The 11,332-nt window shown below is 47.4% G+C and overlaps 1 non-coding gene across 1 annotated transcript; it reads right to left on the bottom strand.

Moving 5' to 3' along the window:
* Window positions 1–1,169: 1,169 nt before the first annotated feature.
* TRNAV-UAC (transfer RNA valine (anticodon UAC)) lies at window positions 1,170–1,242 on the bottom strand. Its single transcript has one exon. It is a non-coding gene; the product is annotated as a tRNA-Val (tRNA).
* Between the last annotated feature and the right edge of the window lie 10,090 nt (window positions 1,243–11,332).

Genomic DNA, 11,332 nt, shown 5'->3' with positions numbered 1-11,332 from the left:
ACGATCTTCTCCAGGAAGTTGCCTGAGGATTGAGTGGCCACAAGCCAACTCCCGCTGGAAATGTCAGATGGCCACCCTGCAGCAACAGAGAGTTTGGCGCTGTGGACAGTGATAAATAAGAAATCATGCCTTGAGGCTGCTCCAACCACGTTGCCCCATTCCAACCTAAATGTCAACTTTGCCCCCCTCTCTTTGGAAGAAGATTCCCTGCCAGGCTGTGAAGATGAGTGTTAGAGCAGACTGAGGCAACCTACGAATTCCATCCATGCTAAATAGAGTGCAGGGACATCCACAACAGTGCTGAACTAGATAGATCTGCTACCTTTGTGTGTAAACTGCGCTTTGTTGGAGGAGCTTTCAGAGAATTAGCAGAGTGTCTCTAGGGAAGAAATCTCTAAATTTCAACACAAAAACCACATGTCAGCAAGAATTCAGGTTCTTCCGTACCAAAGGCAAACCTTCATAATGTTTGGATCCCCAAGAACCGAACCAACAGTTTTGGGTTTGTGTGGAAATGGGATAGGCATTTTCCCGAGACTTCCAATATGATACTACCTTGTCAAAAGATAGCAGCAGCCAATCTAATACCTACAAAAAAGCGAAAAACTGTTGGTTTTGCCAATGCTTGTTTTGTAAAATCTCAACTGAACAAAAAAGTGTGACTCTCTACATTTGCAAAAAGAGACAAATTGGGACTGCAATTTAATTCGGGAAATTAGCTGGTGCCGAAATCATTACCTTAGAGTACAGGTAAAGAGAAATGGCATATGAGGAGGGAGACACAGCCTATTTTGAGTGAAGATAATTCCTTGAATCGGGCCTTATCTGTGTCCTTCACTTAAGTCCTGTTAAAAACAAGCATTGGCAAAGCAAACCATTTTCACTTGTGTATAAGTATTAGGCATTGGCCAGGCACTGCTGTTAGATGATGCCCAGATACACCATTTTGCACCTGCTACCATCAATGACCAGTTAATACCACTACGACAGGGCCTGGCAAGTGCCTTTCCCATACCTTTACAAAAGCCCAAACTGTTGGCATTGCCAAAGCCTGGTTTTCTCTTGTAATAAATATATGAAAGTGGAAAATAGTTAGGAAAACATCAGTGAATACCTCACATAATATTAGAAAATGTTCAAATGATACAATATAATTTCTGTGAAAAAATTGGTTCCGCTGGGGATCGAACCCAGGACCTTCTGCGTGTAAAGCTTACGTGATAACCACTACACTACGGAACCGCGGCGGTAGGTGCCGAGCTATTTCTCTATACCAGAGTGACAGCTGTGCTCACTATTTCTAGAGTGTGAATATCCACATACGTATGAAGTTGCAACGATACTAGCAAGCCATATAAATAGACATTAGACTTATCCAGAGAACGAAACACGGAGAAACAGGGTAAAACACACAGTGAGGGGAGAGGGAGAGAGAAAGGGAGAATTATGTTATGTAATATGTAAGCTGAAGTAAAACTCGAGCTCCAAGAAACGGATGCTTCTCGCGTCTACATCACTAGTAACATGTGTTGCCTCTTGCTGGGATACCGTTCTGCGCCATCTAGTGATCACAGCTGAAACTGCACTTCAATGAATATTTCGGCTGTTCTTGTCAGGCTCCACCCATCTCTGTGTTTGCTGCTCTATCCATCGGAAGATAAAAGCTTCTTTAAAATGTTTAGGTGATGTTAAAGAGGGCCTTCAATTGTAAGCACTAAAAGTTGAAATCTTGTTTGAAGTACAATCCTGCAGTTGCAGCTGGCAAAAATATCAATGATCCGTGCTCCAGAAGAGGAAGGTGTCTGTTTACAGTCTTATCCCAAACGGTATAAAAAGATAATTTACTATGGAATTTTGAGAGTTGTGCATGATGTCACACAACTGGACACAGCAGGCCCAGAATCACGGCTTTTCAACTTTGTCCATTGAAATTGACCACCATCCCACATTGAGGCACCCCCGTGACTCTGAAAAAGAAACCTTAGTCCATTTTTAGTTTTGGCTGTTAGGCAGAAACGATTGCATTAGAGTACAGCTGGGGTGAAAAGGGGTGAAAAGGCACATGAGGAGGAATCAGAGGTCAAAGTGGGAGGGAACTAAATTGTACAATGTTCCCTTCTAGCAGAAATCAGTCATAGTTCCCTTACCAAAAAGAAAACAAAATAACAGCTGCCCTGCTGGGGATTTGTACCTATGCTCTGGTTTAACAATACGGATTTTCCACACATTCGTTACAGAAAGTCATGATTCTATTAAAGACTCGGAGGCGAAAGATTATGCTCTGACTTCTCTTTACTAACTCGAGCAGCAACCATTACAAAACAATAACATGGAAAACAATGACAAAAAACTACAAATTCCAACAAAACCCAGCAATTTTGTAGTTCGTTTTCCATAGGTTGTAAGAAAAAACCATGTGATCCTCTCCTCCAATCAGCATCACTTCTCCCTTATAACATCCAACAACTCCGAAGTCCTTCCTCTTTCTTTCGCTGAACTGATAAACTCGCGCCCCAACCGGTAGACGACTTGTTCCAGCTGATCTTCTCAAGTTTTCGCTTTCTGTTCCACTCCTGAAACAAACATAAGCCGTTAGAAACCCCATCATGGACGGGTGGGCAATCGCATAGCAATACCAATATTATCCCAAGACAAGATTGCATTATTTCCAACAAGATTGCATTATTTACAACATGACAACATAACTATATCATAGCGATTGAAATTGGGTGGGATAATCTTTCGCCTCCGAGTCGTTAATAGAATCATGACTTTCTGTAACGAATGTGTGGAAAATCTGTATTCTATGTCAAGACTCGGAGGCTCAGATTATGCTCATTTAAAGCTTACCTACCACCAACGATGCTACTCGCTCCACTGGTCTAAAATAGAAATTCTTAAAGGTCTCCTCATTAGACCAGTCTGCCGCCTTTAAGACATCTTCCAGACGAGCCCCTGCCAGACGATGCCATAGCACCTCGTATAGAATGTGCTCCGAACTGTTGCACGTCTAGCCCTGCCTCGGCCATGCACCACTTGACCCATCTAGCTAAGGTGGCTGATGCTACTGCTCTAAAAGGTTTCCTAATCGCTATCAGTAGCTGGTTTACTCCCGCAGGTCTCACTTCATTCGCTTTTTGTTCGTACACTTTCAAGCACCTAACTGGGCACAACTTAGGCTTGTCCGGGAAGGCCGTGTACTCCACAGATTTAATATTCGTCTTTGTCCTCCTCGCTATGAAAAATATTACCCCTGAAGGTGAAAAAGATTTTCTGTTCGCTTCTAAAGCTCTCACGTCCGAGACACTTTTACAAGAAATAAGACACAGAAGGGTAGTTAACTTGGCCGACAGTGCTTTCCGAGACAAGAATTCATTGTCCGGCCAACTTTCAAACATCCTTAAAACTATACTCACATCCCACAAACGAGAGTATCTGGGAGCGGGAGGTCTCATGCACCTAATGCCCTTTAGAAGCCTACACACCAAGGGATGCTCGCCTACGGGCTTATTTTCTATGTACGCATGGCCTGCTGAAATCGCCGACCTATAATTATTAATGGTCCTGTAGGCCTTCGCCTGTGCTGCCTGCGCTGCCAAGAAATTCACTATGTGTACTACATCTGTATATACGGGATCAACCTGTCTCTCCAGACACCAATCACTCCATCTATGCCATGCCACTCTATATGCCTTGCCTGTCGCCGGAGCCCAAGACTCCCTGATGAATTCCTGAGCTGTGCCTGAAAGTCCTGGCTTAGACCAGTTCTCCCTGAAATCGCCCAAGCCAGAAGACTCAAGCTCCCTGACCTGACCAATGGATGGATCTCTCCTGCCGGATTTAGCAATATATCCTCCCTGGCTGGCAGCCGAATAGGGGCTTCGAACGACAGCTCCAGAAGATCCAGAAACCAAGCTTGGCCTCTCCAGTCTGGCGTTATCAGGATCACTGTTGCTAGCTGACGTCTGACTTGCGCAACTGTGCGCGCTATCAAGGAGAATGGGGGAAACCCGTATTCCCTTGCTGGTCCCCAGACCTGGAGAAAAGCGTCCGTCGCTGTCGCTTCCGGATCCGGTCTCCAACTGTAAAATCTGGAGAGCTTCCTGTTCAGCCTGGAAGCGAAGAGATCCGTCTGACAGGGACCCCTGCGGCGCATTATCTCCTGGAACACTGAGTCGTCCAGCTGCCAGTCGCTGGAGTCCCTCAGGTATCTTGAGTTCCAATCTGCTACCAGATTGAGCTCCCCCGGCAAATGTTCTGCTCTCACGGTTATTCCCTTCTGGAGGCAGATCTGCCAAAACTCCTTGGCCATCTCCGTCAGCTTCTGCGACCTTGTTCCGCCCAGTCGATTTATGTATCTGACTGCCGAAACGTTGTCCATCTTCAAGAGAATGGACGATTTCGCACTTTCTGTGTCCAGCACTGAATCGCGAAGGAGCCTGCTAGAAGCTCCAGGCAATTGATGTGGAGACCCAATTCCTCTCTCGACCATCTCCCTTCTGTCGACTGGTCTCCACATCTGGCTCCCCATCCCCAGCGGCTGGCGTCGGACTCTATCACCAGGTCCGGGGATGGGCCAAATATCGCCCGGCCATTCCAGGCTTCCATGTGGCAGAACCACCATTCTAGCTCCAGTCTTGCTTCCTGTGATAGCCTCACTTTCTGTTCGTAAGAAAAACCTCTCCTGAGATGGTTGATCTTCAACCTCTGCAACGCCCTGTAATGCAGGGGCCTTGGGAATATCGCCTGTATCGATGATGACAGACGTCCTATAAGCCTCGCTATTTCCCTCAGGGAAACCTCCTGCTTCGCTATCATCCCCTTGATCTCCCTCTTGACTGAATTGACTTTGGCTAGGGGTAATTTGAGAATGCCCTGCGTTGTCTCTAAGCTGAACCCCAGAAATTCCATATCCTGAGCTGGTTCTAACTGTGACTTCTCCCAATTTATTAGGAATCCCAGCTGTTGTAGTAACCCCGTGGTTAACAGGACCTGTCAAAACAGAATTTCTTTGTCCTGGCACATTAAACTTATGTCGTCCAGGTAAATAATCAGCCTGATCCCCTGCTCTCTCAGGTGTGTCACCACTGGTCTCAAAAGTTTGGTGAAACACCATGGCGCCGACGCTAGCCCAAAGGGGAGACATTTGAACTCCCACTTCTGTCCCTTCCAAAGGAACTGGAGGAGTGTTGTCTGTTCTGGCCGGATAGGAATCGTTAAATACGCATCCCTGAGGTCTATCCTTGCTAGCCAGTCTCCTTGCTGGAGAACATCCCTTAGAAGATGGATGCCTTCCATTTTGAAATGCCTGTACACCAGAAAGTAATTCAAACCCCTCAGGTTTATCACTAGTCTGACCTTGTGTCTCTTTTTGACCAAAAACAGATTGCTTATAAAACCCCCTGGTCCTTCTGAAGCTGGACCGATTGCATTCTTTGCCTTTAGCAATTCTACCTCCTTGTCTAGAAGGACCTCGTCTTCTCTGCTGAATTTTATCTGTCTTGGCCGCACTACCTGATATGGTTCTCGCCAAAATTCTAACTGAAACCCTCTTACGGTCAGCCTTATCCAAGCATCTGAAGACAACTCTTCCCATATTTCGACATACAGTTTCACTCTCCCTCCTACTGGAGGAATACGTGCATTCAACCTTTCTATGACTTCCACATCTCTCACCTGAGGGACTCTGGTGCTGTTGCCTTCCGTTGTTCCTCCAACCTCTAACCCTGCCTCTTCCCCTAGAAGGGAAGAAGGGGTTGGACCTTCGGTCTTCTTGTCTCCAAGCTCTGTCCTTGTAGGAGCCTCTGTACTGGCCACGGCTGGACGAGCGGCCCCTTCCTCCTCCAGCCTTGTCGAAAACTCTTCGACCGAAAATCTTCTTCAGGGAAGATTGGGCCCTGTCCATCGATACGTAAGTACTGGCGAATTTCGCCATGTCCTTGATGAACAAGTCCCCGAAGAGCTTGCCTCTCGCGGCTGTGGCCTGCTCGGATGTCGCCATCTCCCCTAGCCTGGAGTCCAGTTTCATTAGGATCGACCTTCTCCTTTCGGTTGCTAACGCTGTATTTGCGTTACCGAGCAGGCAGATAATCCTCTGAGCCCAGCCAGATATGATGTCCGGGTCCATGGGCTCTTTCTTGGCCTTCGCCTCCTCGGCCAGTTGCCAGATCTTGGTGACCGGTCCTAGCATGTCCAGCACCTTGTCCTGACAGGACAGCCAGGATCTGTCGATGCCCCTCTTCACGTCCCTGCCATACCGGCCCAGGAACGTCCGGATTCTCTCGTCAATTTCCGGGTCTTGCTACCCCGTCCGGGACTCTTGGTCTTGGGCACTCTGCCTTCAATTTAGATCTGGCTTGTCTACTTAAAGGTGCCCGCAGGCGCCGTCTAAGATATTCCACGATCTTCTCCGGAGGGTCCTATTCATTGGACCTGGGGTGAATAAGCTCATCGGGGTCGAACTCCTCCCTGAGAAGATCCTCCTGTTCCCTCCTGCCTTTCTTTTTAGGTTGGCTTTCCTCCTCTTCCAGTGAGGTCTGGTCTTCTGAGGAGGTATAAAACTCAGATCTTGAGCTGCTCTTGCAGGAGTCGTCGTCCGACTCGCTCGAGCTAGTGCTCCGTCTCTCGAGGGATCTCGCCTTCCTTTTCCCCGATCTGTGGGGTGAACCCGGGGGGGTCTGGGCGCTACGGCCCCTGCGGGTTTTGTGTTTGCTTCCCCGTCTCTTTTTGCGAGCTTTGCCCTGGGACAAAGCCGCCAAGCTTCGCAAAAAGCCCCTCTCTTCCCGGGGCCTTTCGGCACTCTGCAGCATCTGTACTGCTTCGCTCATATGGCGCCCACTGACATGAGGGCCGTCAGAGTCGTCGGTGTAGTCGCTCATGTTTTCACCGACTCTGTAAACTATCAAGGTGCCTTGTGCAGTTTGCTTGGGCTGCCCCCGTCAATATATGTATTGAGAAGCTAGACGAGCCCTCATATGAATAGCAGTCTTACCTGGGACTGAGCCCGTCAAGTGGAGGCCGTAGCCTCTCTCACCTCCTCCCCAGTGGCAGAATGAGGGATAATGTGTTTGTGCTGACTTTGCAGCTCACCGTCTCTGAGCAGGATTTCCTTGCCTGCGGTACCAGTTACAGCCACTAGGTGGCGTGCACAGCTAGGATATGGGCCGGTGACTCCTGACTGTACACACGGCTGTGCGCCCCAAGTGACGGAGCTTCGTGAGGGCCAGGGATCAGAATATAACTGTGTGAGCCCCGAGGAGCTTAGTGCTCTGTCTCCTTCTCCTGACACGTAAGTTTGCAATGGCGCCGGAACTCCAGAGGTCCCGTCGCGCCGTTGCGAACTTCCGTGCCCGCAGTGCTTCCTAACGAGGGAATCGACGCAGGAGCAAAGGTCCCGTCGCGTCTTCCCCGCGGATATGCTCCGCCAACGTTCTACGCACTCGCTAGCTAGTTGCGCACGCTAGCCTGTTTAAACATATAAACCCTAAATGAACATTCCAACATTAATAAAACAAAAGGTACTTATCTCAGCTGCTCGAGCAGCAAAGAAAGAGGAAGGACTTCGGAGTTGTTGGATGTTATAAGGGAGAAGTGATGCTGATTGGAGGAGAGGATCACGTGGTTTTTTCTTACAACCTATGGAAAACGAACTACAAAATTGCTGGGTTCTGTTGGAATTTGTAGTTTTTTGTCATTGTTTTCCATGTTATTGTTTTGTAATGGTTGCTGCTCGAGTTAGTAAAGAGAAGTCAGAGCATAATCTGAGCCTCCGAGTCTTGACATAGAATGTGTTTGTGCTGACTTTGCAGCTCACCGTCTCTGAGCAGGATGTCCTTGCCTGCGGTACCAGTTTCAGCCACTAGGTGGCGTGCACAGCTAGGATATGGGCCGGTGACTCCTGACTGTACACACGGCTGTGCGCCCCGAGTGACGGAGCTTCGTGAGGGCCAGGGATCAGAATATAACTGTGTGAGCCCCGAGGAGCTTAGTGCTCTGTCTCCTTCACCTGACACGTAAGTTCGCAATGGCGCCGGAACTCCCGAGGTCCCGTCGCGCCGTTGCGAACTTCCGTGCCCGCAGTGCCTCCTAACAAGGGAATCGGCACCGGAACAAAAGTCCCGTCGCGTCTTCCCCGCGGATATGCACCGCCAACGTTCTACGCGCTCGCTAGCTAGTTGCGTGCGCTAGCCTGTTTAAACATATAAACCCTAAATAAACATTCCAACATTAATAAAACAAAAGGTACTTATCTCAGCTGCTCGAGCAGCAAAGAAAGAGGAAGGACTTCGGAGTTGTTGGATGTTATAAGGTAGAAGTGATGCTGATTGGAGGAGAGGATCACATGGTTTTTTCTTACAACCTATGGAAAACGAACTACAAAATTGCTGGGTTCTGTTGGAATTTGTAGTTTTTTGTCATTGTTTTCCATGTTATTGTTTTGTAATGGTTGCTGCTCGAGTTAGTAAAGAGAAGTCAGAGCATAATCTGAGCCTCCGAGTCTTGACATAGAATCCTGTGTAAATAGGGTGACCAGATAAAAAAAGGCACAGGCCATAGACATAGAAGCAGGACTAAAGTAAATACAAATAAAACTGTAGTCCTACGTGTATGTCACTGGCCTGTTGCAGGGCTCGGGGAGGAAATGTGCTCACAAGCACACTCCTCTCATTGGAGAAGAGCGCCGGGGAGTGGGAGGAAATGGAAGAGTGAAAAGCAATTCACGCCCCCATTCACACAGGAATAGTCACGCCGGAACCTGATTTCGGGATTTTGAAATCGGGTCCTGGCAAAAACCGGGACCGTAGCCACCCACCCTTGCAAACCCGGGACAGGGTTTATCAAATTAAAAAACTCCCGGGCCCCCGGGACAGAGGGTGATTTCCCAGGAATGTTCCGGGAAAACCCAGACTTCTGGTCACCCTTTCTGTAAACGATATTGCTGCTATCTCACGCTTGCTAAGCTTTGTTTATTTAAACAGACTGATTGCGAATTAAGCCTGTTCCCAGGCAGTCACGCAGCAATTTGGGAATTGCTGTATGCCCAATGGGATTGTTTAGGCACAGAGGTGTTTGCAGATAATGGGAGGGGCGGGTGTATCAGTGGCTATTGTCATGTACTTGCCCCTTAAGAGGTTTGAATGGTGGGTGAAGGGCTGCATGCTGAGGAGGGCAATGACACACTAATGGTGGTCATTATAATGTATAATTTTTGTCAACATATTTTCTTCAGTCTTTTTAGAACTTCCGTAAATCAGAGCTTTTTGGGGTGGAGGAAAGAACTGAAAGACCCGGTAGGTGGTTTGAATTGAGGGGGATGGGAAAGACTGTATGGGGTATTGGATGGAGCAGAAAAAGGGACGGGCATAAAAGGGGGCAGGGCAGATCCACATTACTTCACTTTTGTACACTTTGGCCACTGGCAGGAATACAAACCTTGTATGTGTTGTTTGGTTATTTACACACCCATTTACTGCCCATGGCCATCCTAATCCCTATGGCTATTCCCACCCACTTCCTGCCCCTCCACACCCAAAACAAATCCACCTGGGATCTCTTTGAGCTAATTGTATCAAAGTTTATGCCCAAAGGGCCTTCCACTGTTTTTTCAAAGCTCTCTTCTGGGAGTTAGTAACTTCATTCCAAGCTATAAATGTGCTACGGGTGTAATAAAAATGTCTTAACCAGGTCTGCCTTCAGGCACTCGATTCATAAGCACTATGTGTGCTTCACTGAAAGTACTATTAAAAACAAGCATTGGCAAGGCCCACAGTTTTGGCTTGTGTATAAGTATTAGGCATTTGCCAAGCACTGCTATTACATGCTCAGGTACTCGCACAATTTTGAAGCTGCTACCATCACTGGTCAGTTAATATCACTATGGTAGTGCCTGGCCAATGCATTTCCCATGGTTCCACAAAAGTCAAAACTGCTAGCATTGCCACTGCTTGTTTAAAGTGTTAATTTAGTGTTTCAACTCCCTGCTGGTTTCCTGTCTGCGTTATGTTATGCAGAGGCCAGTAGACCTGCCCCATGATCTGTATTAACCCCCCTCCTGACCCCCAATGCGTTGGTTAGGATTTTGCCACGGATTGAAGCCAAGGTGGGGCTGATGGTTTGCACATCATTTGCTAAGGAAACATCGGTTGTCACACACTCATTGCTCTCACTTAAAATGCGTACTCGCCGGTCAAAGGCAGACATCTTTAAAAGGTGTTAACTTAGCACAGATCTTTTTACCCTGTTTGCAGCTCTTTGGTGTGGGGAAGTGAAAATGCTTGGAGATTAATAAAGTTCCAGGTGGGGCTCATATTTAAGATGTGTACTCGCCGGCCAAAGGCAGACATCTTTAAAAGGTGTTAACTTAGCACAGATCTGTTTACCCTGTTTGCAGCTCTTTGGTGTGGAGCACTGAACATGCTTGGAGATTAATAAAGTTCCAGGTGGGGCTCATGTTATGCGTCCTCAATGATAAAACCAGGGAAATTACCGTCTTCACTTTGCATTTGGAAACATCTACAATGTAAAAATTGCACCACCGAGATGCCTTAGATGTGATTTTCCAGCTGGAGGCTGCCCCTCCCCAAATATTATTATGAAACAAAACCTCACAAGCCACCCTTGCATCTTCAGCCGGCCCTGCAGCATGGCAGACAGATTGGAGCATTTTTAACCTGATCTACTTGAAACATTTTGTGTGATCACATTTTGAAGAGTAACCCGCTGAAATGTCTCACGCATGATCTCAAGTGTAGAAGTCTGACTATTATTGACCAGATGACAGGTGTTGGCATCAACATAGAGGGTTTGAATGGAAGGAAAGGAAGCCACTGGAGGTCAAGTCAAGAAACTGGTGTAGAGGTAAATGAGGTTCATCTTATGTTGATGTTGAAAGTGTGAACTGAAAGCCGTCAGCGAAGAGAGTGAAACACAGAGTCAAGAAATTCCCCAACAAACCAAGAAAAAAGAAGGAGCTTTTAAGCAGTCCATCTTCCACATTCTGCTTCTGCACAGCTGGATTCTAGCAAGCATTTTGTTAGTGTGTGCTTCACAAGATTCGTTTTTACGCGAGGTCCCTCCATGTTAGATGATTGATTGATTGTTTATTTATTATGCACTTATACACAAGTGCTTCAAAGCGCAGCCATGCATGGGAGGGGAGGACATAGGGAATACAGGACAAGCGATCTTAGTAGGCATCGTCCATTCAGATTATGCAGGTGAACAGAAAAGTAAGTGCGTGGGGGCGGGGCCAATAGGCACAAGTGCGTCCATTCCTGTCAGAACATGGATTAAGTGCAAAGAGATACCACTCTTATGGGTCGTAACCAAAGTT

This window comes from Ambystoma mexicanum, assembly GCF_040938575.1.
Source record: "Ambystoma mexicanum isolate Mex_15411 chromosome 12 unlocalized genomic scaffold, UKY_AmexF1_1 Mex_chr12_unloc.2, whole genome shotgun sequence".
In the NCBI taxonomy this organism is placed as follows: domain Eukaryota; kingdom Metazoa; phylum Chordata; class Amphibia; order Caudata; family Ambystomatidae; genus Ambystoma; species Ambystoma mexicanum.
The sequence above is the reverse complement of the archived record's forward strand: the minus strand, read 5'-3'. Positions and strand labels throughout refer to the sequence as shown.